General features: G+C 39.2%; 1 pseudogene; it reads left to right on the forward strand.

The window, feature by feature from the left end:
- The first annotated feature begins 1,867 nt into the window (after positions 1-1,867).
- Positions 1,868-23,548, forward strand: LOC140721028 (nuclear factor 7, ovary-like; annotated as a pseudogene).
- The last annotated feature ends 453 nt before the right edge of the window (positions 23,549-24,001 follow it).

The following is a 24,001-nucleotide window of genomic DNA, read 5'->3' on the forward strand; positions in this document are numbered from 1 at the left end:
GAAAAAGTGGAAGTATCCAACGGAAGAAAATATTCCGGGTGAGGATCAGTTCTGCCAGACGAAGAGAGCTGTGGTGGAGAGGGATGAGTGGATTGTTTTGTCAAGAAAGGAGGACGTTGTTGCCCTTCCTGATGATGCAATTATTGTATAGTGGTTGAAGTTCCTTGGTGCAGATGAACCGATCAGGGCCAGGGAATTGAAATTTACTGAGAAGTTCGAGAGCATGAGAAACGTCGCCGATATAGGTGGGAAGGTACTGAACCACGGGGATAAAATGGATTCGAGATATGAGGACATGAGTTCAGTAGGGCAGGAGCAGGCAGAGACAATACACCTACCGGGACAGTCAAATTTCTGGTAGAAGTGACAATACGAGGTAAGGGAACTAGGAATGTGGTGGTAGTGCTTCAGAGTTCTCTAGAGTGATCAAGATCATTTATCGTGTCGGAGGTGGCTTTCTGATGTTGTGGACTGGGGTCCTCTTGGAGAGGTGCGTAGAAGGAGGTGACTGAGAGTTGTCATCTGGCCTCGGCAAGGTAGAATACAATGTTCCACATTATAACAACACACGTTTTGCGAGTTTGTTGGTAAGGTTGGGGATGATGCGGAGAGATTGGAGAACTGCGTTCAGAAGGGGTCAGGTTGGAGGAAGAGAGAGGAGTGTTGAAATGGAGACAGTTGATATCTCGTTGGCAATTCGAGATGAAACGATCTAGATCAGGCACCGAACCAGAGCGGGCTATCGAAGAAAAGAAGGGATCTCCAACAGTTCCACGACTATCTGAACAGCATACATCCAAACATTCAATTTACAATGGAGATGGAGAAGAATGGTTGCCTCCTGTTCCTGGATATTCCAATAGGACAAAACCGGGCTATAGCATCGGACATGGCGTCTACCGGAAACCCACTCACACGGATTTATACGTCCATATTAGCAACCACCATCACGCCTCCCAACGTAGAGCGGTTAATGTTACTTTGATTAACCATGTAATAACTATTTTGGACCCGGAGAGTATACACGAGTGAAAAAAGTCGATTACGTACGACGTTCCTACAGAATGGCTACAAAGTGAAGGAAATCCATTGCACTCTTTAAAAAAAAGGAAATTTAACAACTAGGAGGAACACGTCGCTATCGCTTGTCTTCCCTATATACCGATATTGCACCCCCGCTGGAGCCCGAGCAGAGTTGATACACCACATATGCCAGGAAAGCACGAGATCCGTATTGTAATTCCGTTCTAGATTAAAAGCAGTTACAGAATATTCTTCATATTGTTCGCCTTAGTGAATTGCCCACTAAAAACCAGAACAAATAGTCTGAGGAGCAAACACGAGGAAATCTGCAGATGCTGGAAATTCAAACAACAACACACGAAATGCTGGTAGAACACAGCAGGCTAGGCGGCATCCTGACAAAGGGTCTCGGCCCGAAACGTCGACAGCGCTTCTCCCTATAGATGCTGCCTAGCCTGCTGTGTTCTACCAGCATTTTGTGTGTGTTGTTGTACAAATAGTCTGAGAATCAGCTTCTACCCCAGAGCTGTGCCCTCCATCACACCACTCCCACAGAACAATAACTGAAACTGTGAGCACACACAAGGACTCAAATACTCGCACTAATGGCACTCTGTGCATTACTGTGACATTCTGGTGCTGCTGTAACTTATTTTATGCTACTTATCTATTTAATACCGTTTTTCTATTACTGTCTTGTTTTTATCTACCGCTTTGTTTGATTGCCTGAGAGGAAGCCAAACAGGGTTTCATTGTACCTTGGTATAATGACGATAAAGATCATTCCATTCCATTCAATTCAAGTCAAAATAAGCAATAGCAGGGAAGTACAGAATCAAGAAATATGGAATTTGAGCAATTAATGCTGGAAAGACCCGACAACTGGGGCGCCAGTAACCTAACGCGGCAGAGACGCATGAAATTAGAGAGAATAAAAGAACTTCTCATAGGGCAGGTAGCAAAAGACACTGAAAAATCATGGGTGATTTTGCTGGCTGAAAGAGGGTAAGATCTGTTATTGGCCAGTGATAAGTCTCGGGGGGGGGGGGGGGGGGGGATAGCTAGAAGGCGATGATGGCACTTTCTATAGAGATCGGCTCAGATCGGGATTTCTTCAACCAAAATCACCACCCCACGCCCCCCCCCCTCCCAAACCGGCATCACTCTACTTATGTCTTGTATCACTCTTGGGCCGCAGCTGCTCCCTGCAAACCCGCACTACAACGTGCATCATTCCAGGTGCTTGCTCATACTGGTCATCCCTAAATAACCCTGTCTTTTGCTATTTTAATCTCCTTTCCAGATCACCTGTCCGCTAGATACCCATTCACTTTCAATGCTGATCTCTTCAGAAATTTACCAGCTTAATTATTCCATCGTGTTATAACTTGGAACTTTAAATTCAAACGCATCACCATTCATCCTTCGTTTTCAAGTCTGTTTTCAAACACTCTCTTATCCACGCTGCGTAAATCAGTTGAAATACATTCTAATTTGTTCCTTGTTCATTTGTTTACGTCCAGCGACTCTCCGTTCCCGGGTCTTCAGAAAATATTTCATTGTTCAGTTCAGTACATATTGAATTTCGCCAAGGTAACTGTCAGAACATTGAACATAGAAAAGCAAACCGCAGTAATGTCTCTTCCACCAACTGTGTTGTGCTGAACGTTTAACCTACATCAAGATCAATCTCACCCTTGCCTCCCACATTTCCCTCCCTTATTTGTTTCATCCGTATGCCTATGTCAGTCTCTTCAATAACCCCCATGTATCTGCTTCTATCACAAAGCCCGCCAGTGTGTACCATGCACTTACTCTCGCGTGTCAATATAATCTACCTCGGATATCTCCCTATACTGTCCGTGAATCAGCTTGAAAGCATGTTCTCTGGTATTAGCCATTGTCGCTAATACCAGAGGACATACAGAACATTCCATAGCGTCGTGACAGAGCAAAGCACATAGAAAGACAGTATCATGACATACCAGGGATGCCAAACGCCGCCATGATCGGATACGCCACCTCATTGACGTAGAGGATTGGAGGACGTGTCATTCTGGAAAATCCACAGCGTCGTTAGCAACCCGAGTTCACAATGGAGTAAACAACGTAACTCTCATCCTTATTAATACCCGCGTCAATCCTCCAGTGGGTTTGCGAGTAAAGGAATAATGATGTTAGTCACAGCTTCTTTAACAAACACATTTCTTTTTGTACATGTTAAGTAATTTCACTGTTGTATCAGTGGGGGATGGCGCAAAGAAACATTAGATGTTGCGGTGTGTTACCGACCGTTTCTCGATACACCGCCCAATGTCTGGTCTTATTCAAGGCCAGAAGTCATTTTATTCACACCCCAGCATATATGGTGGATGTTGGAGCATTTAAATTCAGAGGCCTGAAATACACTAAAGACGGTTCTATGCCATCTATATACACATCGAATAGAAAGGGTGAGAAAGAACAGGTGGCTTCAATAGTGTTTCCGTAAGAACATAGAGCAAAATTATGCGTGTTCGCCCCTCCTTTCCCTTCCGGCTAATTTATCATCTCTTTTAACCGCATTTTCCTGCCTTCTCCTCTGAACATTTGACGCTCTGACGAAGGATGACCCGACTAATCAATAACCTATCAAAGTCCGTTTTAACTGTAACCAATAAATTGCCCTCCAGCGGAACCGTGGGCAATGGTCTGTGACAATGAATTCCATAGAATCACCACATTTTTGGTTAAAAAAAAAAGAAACTCTGTGAAATAACGTCTCCACATCCACTCTATCTAGACCTTTTGGTATTCAATAGTTTTTTAGTGAAATACCCCCTTATTCTTCTAATCTCCAGTGAATAGATCCCCAGAGCTATCAAACGTTCCTCAGGCTTATTTCTTTCATTCTTGGAATCATTCTCGTGAACCTCCTCTGGACTCTGTAACGACAGCACATCCTTTCTTAGATACATTGTCCAAAACTCATCTGAATACTCCAATACGATCTGACCAATGCCTTACAAAACCTCAGCAGTACAGCCTTCCTTTTATATTCTAGTCTTCTCTAAATAACTGCCAGCATTGCATTTGGCTTCCTTGCCACCAACTCAACCTGCAAGGAATCTGCAGCCAATCCTTCACAAGGACTCCTTTGCTTCTCTGATTTTTGAAATTTCTCCCCATTTAGAAAATAGACTATGCCTTTATTCCTTCAACCAAAGTGCATGACCGTATCATTCCTTACACTATATTGCATCTTGTCCTTCTTTGCTGATTCTTCTAATTTATCTAAGTCATCTTGGAGCCTCCTGGGTTCCTCAGGACATGTCCTTCAACCTTTTTGTGTATCGTCTGTAAATCTGGTCACTAATCTATCAATTCCATCATCCAAGTCTTTGATATATAATGTAAAATGAAGCGATCCCAACACTTACCCCAGCATAACACCACTAGTCATTGACAGACAACCAGAAGAGGCCTCTCATTATTCTCACACTTCAGCTTCCGCAAGACAGCCAATCTTCTATCTATGCAAGCACTGTATATCCTGTGGCTTCCGAATTGCTTCCAGAAATTTTAGCTATTGTTGTGCTACCATCAACCCTGCCTGTTCTTTTCCAATCTATTCTCTCATGTCTCTGTAATTTCCCTTACTCCACTGTAATACTGATACATCTAACTTTAGCTTCTTCTTCTCAAACTTTAGAGTAAATTCAATAGTATTATGATCACCTGCTCCTAAGGGTTCTTTTACCTTTAGCTCCTTAATCAATTCCGGTTCATTGTACAACACGCAATCCAGAATAGTTTATCCTCTAGTGGGTTCAACAATGAGCTGCTCTTAACAAGTCATCTTGTAGGCATTCTGGAACTTCCCTTTTTTGAAATCCTGTACAAACCTGATTTTCCAATTCTTACTACATATTGAAATTCCCCATGATTATTGTAACAATGTCCTTTTGGCATGCATTTTCTACCTCCCATTGTAACTTGTAGACCACATCCTTACTACTGTTTGGGGGCCTATATAAAACTCCTGTCAGAGTCTTTTTACCCTTGCAGTTCCTTAGCTCGATCCACCATCATTCAACACTTGTTACACTATATCTCCTCCTTCTAATAATTTAAGTTCATTTTGTTACCAACAGAACCATGTCACCCCATCTGCCTTCCTGCCTATCCTTTCAATATAATATGTATCCTTGCACATTAAGCTCCCAGCTATGATCTTCGTTCAGCCATGATTCAGTGATGCCTACGACTTCAAGATTGCCCGTCTGTAACTGTGCTACAAGTCCATTGACCTTATTTTGTATACTGCGCATTCAGATATAACACCTTCACTCTTGTATTCACCCTTTTTGACTTTTCCACCTTTTTCATTGCAATTCATCCAGTTGACTGTATTTTTGCCTTATGATCAGCCTCTCTTTGCTGGGACTCCAACTACACATTGCCTCTGTCAGTAAACCAACTGCTTCATCTTCAGTACTATCACCCCGTTCCCATCTGCCTGTAAATCTCCTTTCTGTACAAATGTTACCGAACATCAGAAATCACCACCAGTTTCATATACAAACGTTTGTACTTTTGTGTACTCTTCCATTTCTGACGTATTGTGCATTTCTAATTTCCTGCAGTCCACCATGTAGACTTATTGCATCAGACACTCCTGAACAGTTTGTCTTTCGATGGATAAATGAGTGTTGCTTATTCCATCAGAAACAATCTGTGAAAGTGCAGCAGAACATTACATCCAAGTTTGAGAAACAGCACGTGTTTCTGCATCAGAAGAAAAAGAGCTTAAATATAAAATTACAGCAAAAGGGGAACACCATATTGCAACAAAAGAAGGAAAACTTGAAGACAATCTCTGAACAGCACAATTCTTTTAAACAAGTAGTTTCAGACATGCAAGGAAAACTGAGTCCAGAAGATGCAGAATTTTTGCAGCTATATCCTACTGTTAGATAGCAAATTAGCTGCTATTTCTGTAGTACCTTATATAGTAAAACTATATTAGTTGAACATGTACAGAGCTTTTGCAGAGCCAGACTGGTAGATTTTCCAAACCATTGGCTATTACTCCAACACCATAGACCATAAGTCAAAGGAGCAGAATTAAGCCATTAATCGTGTCTGTTCTGCCATTACATCATGGCTGATCCATTTCCCTCTCAGATCCATTCTTCTGCCGCCTTCTTAAACCTTTCACACCTTGCCTAAGCAAGAACTCATCAACATCAGCCCTAAAGGCATCCGGTGACCAAGCCTCCACAGCCACTGTAGGAAAAAAATTCATAAATTCACCACACAGTGGCTAAGGAAATTCCTATTCATCTCTGATCTAAATGGACATCCCTCTATTTTGCTGATGTGTCCTCTAACCACCACCAAGGTCACCCTCTTCACATTCACTCTATCTAGAGCTTATAAAATTTGACAGGTTTCAATGTGATTCAACCTCATTCTTCTTAATTCCAGTGAGTACAGGCCACAAGCCATCAATCACTGCTCCTATGATAACTTTTTCATTTCTGAGATTAATCTTATGAACCTCTTCTGAACCCTCTCTAATGCCAGTACATTCCTTTTTAGATAAGGACCCAAAACTGCTCACAATACACCAAGCATGGCCTCACAAGTGTTGCATACAGCCCCAGCATTACATTCTTCCTTTATATTCTAGTCCTCTTGAAATGAATACTAACATTACATTCACCTTCCTCACAAGTCATTCAAGCTGTGACTTAACCTGCTTTACAACTCTCAAGTCCACTTGCACCTTTGATTTTTTAATTTTCTCCACATCTAGAAAATAGTCAACCATTTCACTTCCTAACAATATATTACATCTGCCACACTTTGTCTATTCTCCTAACTTATCTAATTCCTTCTGCAGCCTCTCTGCTTCCTCAACACTACCTGGCCCTCTTCCTATCATTGAATCATTCCCTTTGGCCATAAAACTAATAATTGCATCAATCAAATCATTGGCATACAATGTAAGAAGAAGGAGTTACAACACAGGCCCCTGAAGACACCAGTAGTCACAAGCAGCCAGTCTGAAAAGGATCCCTTTATTTCCACTCTTTGCTTCCTGCCTATCAGTCAATGTGCTATCCATGCTAGTATCTTTCATGTAATACACTGTGCTCTTAGTTTGTTTAGCTGCCTCATGTGTGGTACCTTGTCAAAAAGCCTTCTGAAAATCCAAGTAAACAAAATCCACAATTCTCTCTTATCTATCCTACTTGCTATTTCTGCAAAAATTGTAACAGATTTATCTGACAAAATTTTCCTTCAAGGAAACCATGTAACTTTGATCTATTTTGTCATGTACCTCCTCCTTAACATCCAATGCCAACAGCTTCCTGATCATTGAAGTTAGGCAAACTGCCCTATAATTTCCTTTTTCTGCCTCTTTGCTTTCTTGATGAGTGGGGTGACATTTACAATTTTCCAGTCCTCTGGAACTATGGGTGAACTAATTTACTCTTGAAAGTCATTACCAATGCCTCAACAATCTCTTCAGCAATTAGTTTTAAAACAGAAGGTTGTAGTCCATCAGGTCCAGATGACTTATCTGCCCTCAGATCTTTCAGTTTCCCCAGCACTATCTTTCTAAAAATAGAAACTGCAGTCACTTCTGTCCCTTAACACTCTCAACTTACAGCATTCTACAATGAAGACTCATGCAAAGTAATTATTAAGTTCATCCACCATTTCCTTGCCCCCCAAAAAACCATAAGAAAAAGGAGAATTAGGCCATTCAGCCCATCCCATCTGTTCCACCATTCAATTCATGTTTGATCTTGGATCTCACTCAACCTTATATACCTGCCTTCTCGCCATATCTTTGATGCCTGACCAATCAGGAAATGGTCAACTTCCACCTTAAGTATACCCACAGATATGTCCTCCACCACAGTCTGTGGAGAACAGTCCACAGGTTCACTATTCTCTGGCTAAAAATACAATCCTGCTTCTAAAAGTTTCAAAAGGTCACCCCTCAATTTTGAGGCTTTTCCCTCTAGTTCTGAATACACCTGAAAACATCCTCTCCACCTCCATCTTCTCTAGTCCTTTCAACATCTAGGAATGTTCAAAGAGATTTCCTGCATTATTCTAAATTCCAGTGCATACATGCCTAAACCTTCCAACCACTCTCCTATGTTAACCCCTTAATTCTCAGAATCACCTTGCGGAGCCTCCTCTGGGCTCTCTCCAATGACAGCACATACTTTCTGAGATATGGTGCTCAGAGCTGTTGACAATACATACTCCAAATGTGGCTTGATTAGTGTCTAATAAAGGCTCAGCATTATCTCATTGCTTTTATATTCTATTTCCCTTGAATTAAATGCCAACATTGCATTTGCCTTCTTTACCACACACTCAACCTGTAAATTAACCTTCTGGGAGTCTTATATGAGAACTCCCTCTGAACCTCTGATGTTTGAGCCTTCTCACTATTTCGATAATACTCCACAGTATTGTTCCTTTTACCAAAGTACATTATCATTTCCGAACAGTATATTCCATCTGCCACTTTTTTGTCTGTTCTTCCATTTTGTCTGATTCCTGCTGCAATCACATTGCTTCCTCAGCACTATCAACCTCTCCATCTATGTTTGTATTATCCGGAAACTTTACCACAAAGCCATTAGTTTGGTTATCCAGGTCTTGACAAGAATGTGAGAAGTAGCAGTTCCAATACTGACCACTGATGAATACCTCTAGTCACTGCCAGCCAGTATCTTTCCTGTAACACTTTTTGGATTTTATCTCGTTAAGCGGCCCCCATTACTATCTTTCCAGTGTCATGTTCCAACAGTCCAATATCTACTCCGGACTCTCTTTTTATATATCTGATAAACTTTCTGTTATCATATTTATATTATTGGCTAGCTTACCTTCATATTTCATGTTTTCCTTCTTTATGACTTTGTAGTTGTCGTCTGGGTTTTTTTTAAAATTTCCCTTCCTCAAACTAAAGCACTAATTTTTGCTTTATTATATCACTCTTTTGTTTTTATGTTGTCTGACTCACCTTGTCAGTCATGGTTGTGTCATCCTGCCTTTAGAATAGTCTTTCTTCTTTGTGATGTATCTATCATGTGCCTTCCAAATTGCTCCCCAATGCTCTGCTATCATCTCTGCTAATGTCACATTCCAATCAAATTTGGCCAGCTTCTCTCTCGTACCTTTGTAAATCCCTTTACACCACTGCAATACTGATACATTTGACTTTAGTTTCTCCTCAAAATGCAGGGTGAATTCTATCATATTATGATCACTGTTTCCTATAAGGGTGCCTTGACCTTAAGCTCCCTAATCATATCCAGTTCATAACATGGCATCCAATCCAGAATTGCCTATCCCCTAGTGGGTTCAATTGCAAGCTCTCCAAAAAGCCATCTTGGAGGCATTCCACATATTGTCCTTTGGGATCCTGTATCAACTTCATGTGTCCAATCTATCAATATATTGAAATCTCTCATGGCTAACTTTACATTGATTATATGACATGTTTTTTCAATCCCCCACTGCAATTTGTAGACTACGTCCTGGCTACTGTTCGGAGGCCTGTAAATGACTCCCATAAGGGTTGTCGTACACTTGCAGTTTCTTAACTCTAACCACCAAGGATTCTACATCTTCCAATCCTACCTCAGTTCTTTCTATAGATTTGATTTCATTTTTTACCAGAAGGGCCACTCCTCATGCTCGTCCTGTGCTTTCCTGCCTACCCTTTTGATGGATTGTGTATCCTTGGATATTAAGTTCCCAACTACAATTGTGTTTCAGCTGTGACTCCGTGATACTCACAATATCATAGTTGCCAATCTCTAACTGCAATCAAGGTCATCTATCTTATTCTGTATACTGTGCACTCAAATATGTCACCTTCAGTTCTGTATTTGTCACCTACCTTTTTCAGTTTGACCCCCTTTACACTGCAACCCATCCCATTGACTGCAGTTTTGCCCAATCAGCTGCCTGTCCTTCCTGGGTCTACCAATACAGTACCTCTGCTTGCAAGCCATCATCTCCATCCTCAACCCTATTATACCAATCCCCATCCACCTGCTAAATTAGATTAAACCTTCCCCAGCAGTTCCAGCAAATTTGCTAGCATGGATGTTGGTCACCCTCGGCTTCAGATGTAGCCTGACCCCTTTATACAATTGATACTTTCCCCAGAAGAAATCACAAGAATCCATGTCTCAAATCCTTTCCCTGCACCAGTTCCTCAGCCACGCATTCATCTGCCAAATCATCCTATCTTTGCCCTCACTGGCACATGGCACAGGCAACAACCCAGAGGTTGTTTTAATTCACTATGTCTAGCTAATACATAGTAGAATAATAAGTTTTCCAGTGTCAAGGCAAGAGTTAATGGGATACTAGAAAAAGAACCAGGTTAGTTTCAAGGGAACGTGGTAACTGGTACCATAAGACAATAAGAAATAATAGAGAATTAAATCTTTTGGTCCATTGGGACTGCCCTGCTGTTCCATCATTGCGCATTTATTATCCCTCTCACCCCATTCTCCTGGCTTCTCCCTGTATCCTTTGACACCCTTACTAATCAAGAACCTATCAACCTTCACTTTAAATATATCCAGTCACTTGGCCTCCACAACCGTCGATGGCAATGAATTCCACAGATGCACCACCTTCTGTTTGAAGAAATTACAATTCATCTCTTATCTAAAGGGACATCCTTTTATTCTGGGCTGTACCCTCTGTTCCTAGCTTCCTCCACTATAAGCAACATTCCCTGTATGTCCACTCTATGTAGGTATTTCAATAATAATAATGATAATGATAATAATAACAATAACAACAACAATAATAATAATAATAATAATAATTAATAATAATAATAATAATAATAATAATAATAATAATAATAATAATAATAATAATAATAATAATAATAATAATAATAATAATAATAATAATAAACACTAAGTGATACAGGATGAACAAACAAGAACAGTTTACTCAATAGATGCAGCCATTCCAAACATACAGAAATCACAAAGTGTAAAACACTAGCTATGTGCTGAATTAAAAGAGGAAACTGAAGGCTATGCAACATGAGCAGAGCTTATATTGTCCCAGTAATAATATCTACAACTGGTATCATCCCAAAGTCACTATACAATAGCATTAAACAATAAGGCCTACACGGCAATATATATGGTGTGAGCCAAGAAAGCCACAATACTAAATATCACTAGAATAGTCCAAAAGTTCCTAGCAATTGAGAAATAAATGTGCTTAGCTATGCCTGTACTTCAGGTTTTAACACCTTGAGCTGAGATAAAATTAAATTACATCAATAATAACTTATTAGCAGAGAACTTTTCATATGGATAATGTAGTTCAAAGTTCTGTACATGAAAATAAAATTTTAAAAAAGTAAATGAAAATAAAAGACAAAACGGTGTTAGTTAAATGCTCGTCTAAATAAATAGGTTTTGAGCTGGTACAAGGAGTCTCAATTAAGTTTATATCCCTCATAGTTTTAGGGATTGAATTCCACATTTTGGGAGTGCAGTTCAAAAGAAAAGTTGACCTCCCATTCATCTTTTGTCTAATTTGTTTGTCAGTTCAGCTGGTAACCAAGCTGAAGTTATCTACTTCCCATTATGCAGACTGGTTAATTAAGTTCAAAATCTAACAGCATAGCTGGAAGTCATTAATTCCAGATTTGTTATCTTGCAACACACACAAAATGCTGCAGGACCTCAGCAGGCCAGTCAGCATATATAGAAAACAGTGCAGTTTCAGAGAAAGGCCATTCACAGAACTGGAAAATAAAAGCTGAGGAGTAGATTTAAAAGGTTCGGGGTAGGGGAGTGAAGCAGAAGGCGATAGGTGAAATCTGAACCTTCTTCAGCCCTGTATCTCTTTCACCAACCAACTTTCCAACTCTTTATTCATCCCTCCCACTTCAGGTTTCACCTCTCACCTGGTGTTTCTCTCTTCCCATCCACCACCTTTTTAACCTACTCCTCAGCTTTTATTTTCGACAGTCCTGCCAAAGGGTCTCAGCCCAAAACATTGAGTATATTTTTGTTCCATCTTTGCTGCTGGGCCTGTTCTATTTCTCTGTCACTTTGTGTATGTTGCTTGGATTTCCAGCATCTGCAGATTTTCTCTTGTTTGCTTTCTTGCAGCTGCCTGCAGTTTATTTTGGCATCATTTTCAGCAAATTGGCATCCTGTTCAGCACAGACACTGTGGGCTGAAGAACCTGTTTTTTCTTCTATTCTATTTTCTTTACTTAACCATATGTTTCTTTCAGACATATATCCAATTCTGCTTTGAAAGTTTGCATTGAAACAATCCTACCACACTTTTCAGGCAGTGTCTTAGACAACTTGCTACATTAAATGTCCATTTCCTCCCTATGAAACTTTTGGTAAATTTCTTCCATTCTCCACTTACCACCTCCTGTCATGCTACACTTCCACTTCCCCAGCCCACATTCCTGCAACTGTATGAGGTACAGATACTGCCTCCCCCCCCCCTTTCCTTACCAACATTTAGAAACCCAATCTTTTCCAGGTGAAGCAGTGGTTCACTTGCACTTCTTTTCCTTTTTAATATTTTTATTAATTTCGACATAGAACAGAGTTCATGAAAATACATATTAGAAAACAAAAGAAAGATATAATAATACCAAATACATCATATTTGAATCACATTAACAAACTCCTTACCCTATATTCATGTAGATTAGATTAATCTGTACATTGAGGTATATAGAATCTAAACCCACTACTAAAGTGAAGCTGTTTGCTAAAGAAAAATGGTAAATAAAAAAAACCTCATCAGATAGTGAAATATGCTACTAACCACAATCTGTACTTTAATGGGAAATCAAAGGTTTTGAAAACAATTCAAAAACGGTCCCCACAAATTTCGAAAATCTTGGTTAGATTCGAAAATTGAACAACAAATCTTTTCTATCTTTAAGCATGCTATAACATCCCGTAACCACTGAGCATGATTAGGCAGAGCAGCATCCTTCCATTTAAGCAAGAACATCCTCCTCGCAATAAGAGAGATAAAAGGCAGGATGTGCAAGCCAGATGTCTTCAAAATGATATCTTTCCCTCCAACAATACCAAATAAGCTGGTCAAAGGATTAGGCTTAAAATTTACTTTAAAAAGTACAGAAAAACTTTGGAATACTTCCTCCCAATACTTTTTCAAGGCATGGACATGTCCAAAACATATGTATGAATGAAGATTCTCCATTGTTAAACCTATCACAGTAGGGAGATATACCGATATAAAAATGTGATAGCTTATCATTGGTCATATAAACCCTATGGACCACTTTAAATTGTAGGAGGGAATGACGGGCAGATAACAATGAAGTATTAACCAGTATAAAAAATTCATTTCAAGTTTCTTCAGAAATTGAAGTCTGTAAATCTTGTTCCCAAAGTTTTTGATTTTGTCTAAAGAATCATTTCTCATTCCATCAACATATCATAAATATTGGATATTGAACCATTATAAAAAGGTTTCAAATTTAGAATTTCAGTTAATAAGTTCTTATCAGGACTTTTAGAAAATGTATATAATTGAGATCACAGAAAGTCTCTAATTTGTAAATATCAAAAATAATGGGTTTTTGGTAAACTATATTTAGTTGACAGTCATTTGAATGAAGAAAGACTTCCTCCAACAAACAGAAACATTAAATTGAAACGTTTAATACCAAATCTATCCCATTGTTTAAACACTACTTCAGTCATAGAGGGACTAAAAAAAAATTAAGAAAAATGGGACTAGAAAGAGAAAATCTCAATGAACCAAAGTGTTTTCTAAAATGTATCCAGATCCTCAAGGTATTTTTAACTACCACATTTTCAGTTATTTCATTTAAAGATAAAGGAAGTGAAGATCCCAAAAGAGATATGATCGAAAATTTATTAACAGAGATAGCTTCTAAAGAAACCCAACCCAGATAGTCCACATGATTAATAGGTAGGCCTCCGTTAGTCTCGATAGACCGTGGATTTGCACCTTGGAAAGCTGCCAGGGCACAAGCCTGGGCAAGGTTTTTTTTAAGGAAGACTGGCAGTTGCCGAAGCTTGCAAGTCTCTGCTCTCCACGCCACCAATGTTGTTCAAGAGAAGGGCATTATGACCCATACTGCTTGGCACCGGTGTCATTGCAGAGCAATGTGTAGTTAAGTGCCTTGCTCAAGGACACATAAGCAGCCTCGTCCAAGGCTCAGACTAGCAACCTTCAGATCATTAGATGAATGCCTTAAAGACTTGGCCATGTGCCAACACAAATTATGATTAATATAATGACTAATATAAATATGATTGATATTATGATTAATAATCATGATTAATATAACATAAACAAAATGTGAGATTCTGTATGTAAACTGCCCAATAATAAAACCTAAAATTTGGTAAAGCTAATCTTCCATTCTTTTTAACTTTCTGGAGATGAATTTTATTCAGCCAAAGACATTTATTTTTCCATATATAAGAGGATAAAATAGAGTCAAGCAAATGAAAAAAATGATTTAGGAAGAAAGACGGGTAATGTCTGGAAGAGATAGATAAATTTAAGTTTAATTAATAGAATTAATTTGGCTGTTTAATGATAACAAAAAAGGCTACCAATTTGATAATGTTCTTTTTATATAATTTAATAAAGAAAATTTTCTTTAAATAGGTATTTATAATTCTTAGTAATTGTTACACACAAATAAGTAAATTGGTTTCTTATAATTTTAAAAGGAAGATTAGTATTAGTTGATACCAAATTATTCGAAGGAAAAAGTTCACTCTTATGTAGGTTCAATTTATATCCAGAAAACTGGCTAAAATGAGAGAGTAGAAGGTAATGAAGTCTCGACATTGGAAATAAAAAGCAATAAATCATCTGCATAAATTGAAACATTGTGGGTAGTACCCTCCCGCAAAAAACCAGTGATATCACAAGATTCCCGAGAGGAATTTAAGGGTTCTAAGGACAGGTCAAAGAGCAACGGCTCAAAGGACAACCTTGACTGGTTCCACGTTGAAGTTTAACTGGTTTAGAATTCTGAGAATTAGTAAGAACCCAAGCAGAAAGAGATAAATAAAGTAATTTAATCCATTGAGTAAAATTGGGCCCAAATTAAAATTTTTCTGAAATTTTAAATACATAGTGCCATTCAATCCGATCAAAAGCATTCTCAGAATCTAAGGATATCAAAAATTCCAATCTCTACTTAGAAGGAGAATAGGTAACATTTAATAGCCAGTGGATATTAAAATGGGAATATTGATTTTTAATAAATCCAGTCTGATCATCAGAAATGATAGATGGTAAGATATTCTCAACCAAAAGAGCCAGAACTTTAGATAGGATTTTAGTGTCAACATTAAGTAAGGAAATTGGTCTAAATGAAGAACATTCAGTTGGGTTCTTATCCTTTTTAAGGATAAGTGAAATAGAAGCTTCGTAAATGATTGCGGCAACCTAACCAACTTAAAAGAATCTGAAAAGACTGAACATAACTGAGATATAAGCCATGAAGTTTTGTTCTTTTGCAGCTGTCTGCAGTTTAATTTGGCATCATTTTCAGCAATTTGGCATCCTGTTCAGAAGAAACATTGGGGGCTGAAGAGCCTGTTTATTCTTCTATTCTATTTTCTTTACCTGACCGTATGTTTCTTTCAGTCATGTATCCAATTCAGCTTTGAAACTTTGTAATGAAACAGATCCTACCAGTCTTTTCAGACAGTATCTTAGACAACTTGCTACATTAAATATCCATTTCCTCCCTATGAAACTTTTGGTAAATCTCTTCTGTTCCCCACTTACCACCTCCTGTCATGCTAAACTTCCACTCCCTAAGCCCACATTCCCACAACTGTATGAGGTGCAAATCCTGCCTTTCCCCCCTCTTTCCTTTACAACATTTAGAAAGCCAATATTTTCCAGGTGAAGCAGTGGTTCATTTGCAGTTCTAACAATCCAGTGTATTCCATTCAATGTTCACAATAGGGTCTCCTCTGCACTGGAGTAATCAAATGCAGACTGAGTGATCACATTGCAAAGTCCCCTGTGTTTGATCTGCAGGAATGGCCATGAGCACCTGACTCCCTGTCACTTAAATTCTAAGTATTCATGCCCACTTTGACCTTTCTGTCTATGAATATCTGTTATATTAGACCAGGCTTTAATGCTAGTTGAGGAATACCACCTTATCACCCATCTGTGAATAATGGAGCTTTTCAGATTTAATACTGAATCTTCAATCTTTAGGTAAGTTATTCTGCTCTTTTGTTTCTCATTGCATCATAACTGGTCATTTTTGAATATCACTTTAGCCCAGTTTTTCTTGTTATATTTGTGTAATGCTACATTTGTACCAGTTGTTTTTGTCTTATAGCCTTACCATTAGTAGCTCGCTACAAGAAGCAAAATCCAATCCAAATGGCAATTTGGTTGCATGTGTTTCCTTGTCTCACCCTGTCAGAGAGATCGATTTCCATTTTTTTCTACTCATCCCTCCACTACTTCCTCTGCAAAGTAGAACAAGTTTGTTTTCTATCCTTCTCCATTCTGATGAAACATTAAGTTTTTCTCCCCACAGATGCTGCATGATCTGCTCAGCACTTCAATTATTTTCAATTTTTTTGATTTACAGCATCTGCAGATTTTTTAAACTTTCAAGCTTCTTTCAATGACCTTTAATCTAATCCCACCCAGTCTCTAATCAATCTCCCACTGAAATTTGTGTCTTTGCATTTACTTCATCAAAAGTCACCATGAGGAAGCCTAAAATATATCCCCAAAAATTGGAAATATGATCCAGTTAGATAAAAAATGTTCATAAAAAATAAAGAAATTCTCTATCAAAACAGTGTTTACTGAACATAAATAAAATAGAAGTAGGTGCAGATCCTTCAATACAATTATGCCTTATCCGTGCCAATTTTGTACCTTCTGTGCTACTTTTCCAGAAGTTACTCAATTTATCAAACATTTAACCTCCTCCACTTTAAGTACTTATAATAATCCAGCATCACCACTCACCAAGGTAGAGAATTCCAGAGAAATTTGTGAAATTTGTTAACTCAGTTCAATGCAATACATACTATAGAAGAGGAAAAAAGTAAAAACAATAATAAATAATAATACATAAAATAAGTAAATCAATTATGATATTCGTATATTAAATAGATTAAAAATCTTGCAAAAGAACAGAAATACTATATACTTAAAAAGTGAGGTAGTGTCGAAGGGTTCAATGTCCATTTAGGAATCAGATGGCAGAGGGGAAGATGCTGTTCCTGGATTACTGAGTGTCTGCCTTCAGTCTTCTGTATCCTACCTGATGGTATCAGTGAGAATAGGACATGCCCTGGGTGTTGGAGGTCATTAATAATGGACACGGTCTTTCTGAGGCACCACTCCTTGAAGGTGTCCTGGGTATTTGGTAGGCTAGTACCCAAGATGGAGTTGACTAGGTTTACAACCCTCTGCAGCTGCTTTTGGTCCTGTACAGTAACCTATCCATACCAGATAGTGATGCAGCCTGTCAGAATGCTCTCCATAGTACATCTATAGATGCTTTTGAGTGTATTTATTGACTTGCCAAATCTCTTGAAACTCATAATAAAGTATAGGCACTGTCTTGCCCTCTTTATAAATACATTGATATGTTGGAATCAGCTTAAATCTTCAAAGATCTTGACACCCAAGAACTTGAAACTGCTCTCTCTCCACTTCTGATTCCTGTATGAGAATTGGTATGTGTTCCTTTGACTTACCCTTCCTGAAGTCCACAATCAGCTCTATTGTCTTATTAACGTTGAGTGCCGGGTTGTTGCTATGGCAGCACTCCACTAGTTGGCATATCTCACTCCTGTACACCCTCTCATCACAGCCTCAGATTCTAGCAAAAATGGTTGTATTAAATTTATAGATGGTATTTGAGTTATGCCTAGCCACACAGTCATGTGTATATAGAGAGTAGTACAGTGGGCTTAGCACACAGCCCTGAAGTGCACCTGTATTGATAGTCAGCGAGGAGAAGCTGTTATCATCAATCCACATAGATTGTGGTCTTCTGGTTAGGAAGTCAAGGATCCAATTGCAGAGGGAGGTATAGCAGCCCAGGTTTGGTAACTTCTCAATCAGGATTTTGGGAAGGATGGTATTTGATGCTGTGCAATAGTCGATGAACAGCATCCTGACATAGCTGTTTGTGTTGTCCAGGTGAGCTAAAGCTGTGCAAACAGCCATTGAGATTGCATCTGCCATTGACCAATTGTGATGATAAGCAAATTGCAATGGGTCCAGGTCCTTGCTGAGCATTTAAACGTATCCTATTTCCCAATGAAAAGTTCAATCTCAGTTTTAGAGTGACTAAATTGGTGAAGCATTCTCATCACTATTTAAATATTTGATATATCATTGTAACGGCTTTTATTTTCTCTTTCAGGATCTTAAATCCATTCTTCGGCAGACAAGTGCTTTGTTTGACCATATTTGGGTAAGAATTAGTTGTCCTTTACATCATTGTATGTGGCAGGGCATACAACGTGAATGAATACTCCAAATCAAACCAGAAACTGCTTGAAGAATTCAGCAGACCAAGCAGAAGGAAGCAGGTTCAACAACTCAGGTCAATGGCCCTTCATAAAAACTGGAACGGATTAGGAAAATTTCTCTTTGTCTCTCCATGGATGTTGCCTGTCCTTTTAATGGGTTTCAGCATGTTTTGCATTTTTGTTACAGCACAGCACAGAAGGAAGTTCACCATCTGCATTGTCTCTCTGCCAGAGCAACTCACTAGTTGCACCTACTGGCTGTTTATCCTTGTGCCCCTCGAAGGCCACAGTAAAAGATGCCTTTAGATAGATAGATAGATAGATACTTTATTCATCCCCATGGGGAAATTCAACATTTTTTCCAATGTCCCATACACTTGTTGTAGCAAAAACTCATTACATACAATACTTAACTCAGTAATAATATGATATGCATCTAAATCACTAACTCAAAAAGCATTAATAATAGCTTTAAAAAAAGTTCTTAAGTCCTGGCAGTTGAATTGTAAAGCCTAATGGCATTGGGGAGTATTGACCTCTTCATCCTGTCTGAGGAGCATTGCATCGACAGTAACCTGTCGCTGAAACTGCTTCTCTGTCTCTGGATGGTGCTATGTAGAGGATGTTCAGGGTTTTCCATAATTGACCGTAGCCTCCTCAGCGCCCTTCGCTCAGCTACCGATGTTAAACTCTCCAGATTTATCACATCTTTATCTTTATCACATCTGTTCCAGATTCCAACCACATGCCATCTATAACAGAAGTTGAATAACTTTTCCTTCTGCCATCCTTAGTTCTTTTCCACTTTGTTTTATATCCGTGACTCTCCATCTTCAACCCCACAATGAACATATCTCCCACGGCATTAACTCTGTCCAGACACCTCATAATTTCATATACTTCCATTGAATCTCCCCTCAGACTTCTCTTCAGAGAAAAAAAATGGTCTATTGTCACGTTACATAATTTCTGCATTTCTGAAACACAAGGGACTGCAGAATCTAGAATCTGCAGCAACAGACATACAGCTCGTGGAACTCAATGTGTCAAGCAGTATTTTTGGCATAAAAGGGCATTGATATTTTGGGTCAAAACCCTGCATCAGGTTATTGATCCTGAACCTTGGTCTTGATGCAGGGTTTCAGCCAAAGTATGGACACTTCCTTCCCTCCCACAAATGATGCTCAACCACCTGATTTCCTCCAGCTGATTGTTCCATCCTGAGAATTGACCATAAGCCAGTTTCTCAGTAAGGAAGAAATATTAATTTTCTATATCTTCCCATATTGTATCTCTGTGTAAACTTTCAGATATCTGTATATTAATGGGAAATAGTAAAACTGCTCAGCCAGTAAAAGTTGATAACTAATAACAGTTCCTTGCAGTAAAGCATTATGTACACATGACATCTGTTGTGTATTTATATTTCCTCTTTTTATTGTTCTCATTTCCAAATCCACATTTTCAGCTCTTTGCAAAGTTACTTTGTTGGACAGTGATGAGAGGCATTATTTTCTGTCCATTTTTCAAATTGTGAATATTTCTTCCTTAAATTGTGCTGCTTAAATGTCGGAGAATTCTGTGTAGGGTCTGTGAGCATCCCAACAATGTTCTGAGGTGAAGAATGAAGAAATTTAGTGCTGATGTACTGATGCCCTGAGTAATCATTATAAGGCTCAACCATTTTTAGCATCTCAGCGATATTCTTTATTTCAAATGCAGGTGTTCTAATCTGCATTTCAACAAGCCCCAGAGAGTCCCTGCTGATCTCAGCCAAGGTGCTAAAAGTGGCCCTTTTCAGTACAGCATGTGGAAGCGGATGCTGAAGTTGATTGATCCAGGTAAAAAAAATATCTTGTAGTATTGATAAGGGATTATGCAATTGAGATAATGGGTGGGATTTTGATGGAAGAATTAAATAATAGGCAGAGGTATGACTGACTAAGCCAAAGTACTTACACAGGCCCTTTGACCAACAATGTTTGTGTCATGCATGATGCCAATCCAAATGAATCTGATCTGCTTGCACATGGTCAGACTCTCCCCATACCCTGCCTGCACAGCATCTGCCTAAATGCTTCTTAAATTTGTGCTATTATTACTGCTTCCACCAGCTGCCCTGGTAGCACATTCCAGACACCAGATTCTGCCTGTGAGAAAAACACTGGCTATGTAAATCCCCTTTTATTTTTGCCCCTTAATTTATAACTATGCCAACTAGTATTTGGCATTTCTCTCCTGGGAAATGGGCTCTGAATGTCTACCCTATCTATGCCTCTAATAACTTTGATAGCTCACCTCTCAGTTTCCAGCTCTCCAGAGAAAACAACCCTAGTTTTTCTGTTTTCTCTTTGTAGCAAAAGCTTCTAATATGGGTGACTTCCTCCTGGCACTGGGAGTAATCCAGAGATGACTACCTTTGAGGTCCTGCTTTTTAACCTCCTACTTGACTTTCTTTGAATGTTCTGCAACCAGTTTGAGTTATCCTTAATCCTGGCTTAATCGAGAAAGGTAACACATGATTCTGGAAGCCCTTCTGCTGCGGCGGCCACAGAATCTTGAATCTGCCACCCTGTCCATCGAGTCTCCTCCGGTCTGCCTTCTCCTTTCCCCACTGAACCTCAGAGCTAGTCTTGGTGTCACAGATCTGGCTCTGATTTTGCTTTCTCTTGAACAGTTATTTCTCATCCCCACTGCTCAACAGTATCCAAAATAGTATACTCGTGTTTTGAGGGGAGTGGCCACAGGGGAACCTTGCACTACCTGTCTATGCCTTTTATCTTTCCTGATTGGTCAGGGAGTTGTGGGTGAAGAACGAGCTGCCAGTGGAAGCATTGATGTGGCTTTGATTGCAATATTTAGGATAAGTTTGGGTAAGTGCAGGGATGTGGAGAGGGAATAGAGGGCTATGATTCAGGTGCATAGATGGGACTAAGCAGTATAACGGTTCAGCATGAACTAGGTGGTCGAAAGGTCTGTTTCTGTGCTGTGGTGTTGTCTGATCCAATTACCTGAATCCAGCACCTTACACATAAAACATATATAGTACAGCACAGTGTGGGCCCTTTAGCCAATGATGTTATGTCAGCCTATTTAAACATGCTCCTTCTGAGTTATGTGGGAGGGATGGTAACCACTCTAACACTTCCCTCCCACACAGCTCATAAACTTCCATATGTCTATCTTTTAAATATCCTTAATGTACCAACCTCAACCATCATCCCCGGCAGAACATCCCATGCACTTCTCCGTACAAAAAAAAACTATTTCTGACATCTTCCCTCAACTTTCATGCACTCGCCTTGAAAGAATGTCATCAGGTATTAGCTGTTGATGCCCTAGGAGAAAGGTGCAGGCTGTCCCCTCTATCTGTACCACTTATAACCTTATAGACCACACCTCTATCAAGTCACCTCCTATCCTCCACTTTAAATTTAAAAAGCCCTAGCTCGATCAAACTTTCCACATAAGACCTGTTCTCGAATGTAGGCAGCATGTAGATAAATCTTATCTAAAGCTTGCACACGTTCCTATAATGAGGTGACCAGAAATGATCACAATATTCTAAGTGTGGTCTAACCAGACTTTCATAGAGCTGCAATATTATCTTGTAGCTGTTGAAATCAATCTCCCATCTAATGAATGGTAGTACACAATACACCTTCTGAACTTGTGTGGCAACGTTGACAGATCTATGGAGTTGAACTCCAGAATTCATTTGTACTTCCACACTGCTAAGAATTCTGCCATTAACAATGACAAGGTTTATACCCACATCAATGATACTCCTTTCTGACACTGTCAGCATCCCTGATGATTTTCAGTTTTTTGATGCAGTTGGTGAACAGCTACAGATGTATGTATTTCCCACAGATAATGTCCTCAGGGACAACGGACATTTTCTTGATCTCCCACATCCTGCAAGAGATGCAAGCCACTGCCATACTGGTGAAGAGCTGGGGAGTACTTTTGAGACTAGGCAGGGAAAGGTGAACAGACAGAGAACAAGAGTTTATGATGGTTTGAATAGTATTGAATTACACAAGGGAAGCACTGCTCATACGTTATAAAACACCCATGGTGTAGTTAAAAGCATGCATAAGAAACAGAAAATACTGAAAACACTCACCCTGTCAGGCAGCATCCTTAGAGAGAAAAGAAAACAATCAACACTCCAGTTTCGAACTGAAAAAGAGAGAAATTGATTCATCTAGTATTTTCTGTTTCTATTTCAGATTTCCAGCATCAGTAGTTTTTTACTTAATTTAATTAACTGTGCTGGTATGGTCTAAGCAGCCACCGAATGTTACCAAAATGTTTGATGTCAACTTGTATCAGTTGTCCTCATTGGAATACTTACATTTGTCTTGCTTAGTCCCATTTGTTCTGAAGCTGAATCCCAATACAACACATCCAAAACTTGTCCTTTCCAGTGACCAGACACCCATGAGTCTCGGTGATAAGCAGATGGTCCCTGACAGAGCAGAGTGATTCACAAGTTGGCATGGTGTTTTGGCCCTGTAGAGCTTCAGAACAGGGAGGCACTATTGGGAACTGGAAGTAGGAAAGAACAGCATGTGGAGCGTGGGCATGGTGAAGGAGTCTGTGCCAAGGAAACAGGAATTTACACATGAGCCTAAAGCTAGAGTCTGGGCCTTGTGGCGCCTGGGAGAGGAATACACCACTATGATTTCACCTCGTACTGCACTCCCCGTGAAAGTAATGCCCAGCAGGCTGGGAGTTTACCTGGACTATGAAGCAGGTCAACTATCACTGTTGTCACATCTATACATTTTCAAGGACAAGTTCACTGAGAAACTTTACCCTTTCTTCTTAACAGGTTGTAATATTGATCTATTGGAAATATTCAACTTAAAAATTTGGGTTTATTTAGCTTTTGCAAGGAGCCACTTGAAATTTATCCACTTCCAAAGATAAGCAATGTTTCACTGTTGAACAGATTCCAACATTGTGAGCTAGTGTAAGCAATGTTTAATTACTTTATTAGATGCCGAGACCCTAACCGTTGAAATCCATGTCTCAAATCTCTCTATCATGTTTTCCTACCATGAAGTAATTGATCCATCTTTATTTACTTCTATTTTTCCAACTTAAATGTATATTAAATTCAAGAAGTACTCAAACTGTTCAGATAGACTAACTTTCAACACTCTGTTCCCAAACACTCTGCAACTGGGAAAGCCATCCTCTAGCATAATGTGTTATGTGGTATGTGTTGCAATTCTATAACCTTTGTCTTCCTGGTTATAAACCAAGACTGTAACATCCTTTCACACAGTCAATTTCATAGATGTTTTGGAATGCTAAACCAGTGAGGGGATAGGAAGGGGCCTCAGTGTCTCAGTATTTTCTGCTTTTTTCAGGTTTCAT

Source organism: Hemitrygon akajei, chromosome 2 (genome assembly GCF_048418815.1).
Source record: "Hemitrygon akajei chromosome 2, sHemAka1.3, whole genome shotgun sequence".
Lineage (NCBI taxonomy): Eukaryota > Metazoa > Chordata > Chondrichthyes > Myliobatiformes > Dasyatidae > Hemitrygon > Hemitrygon akajei.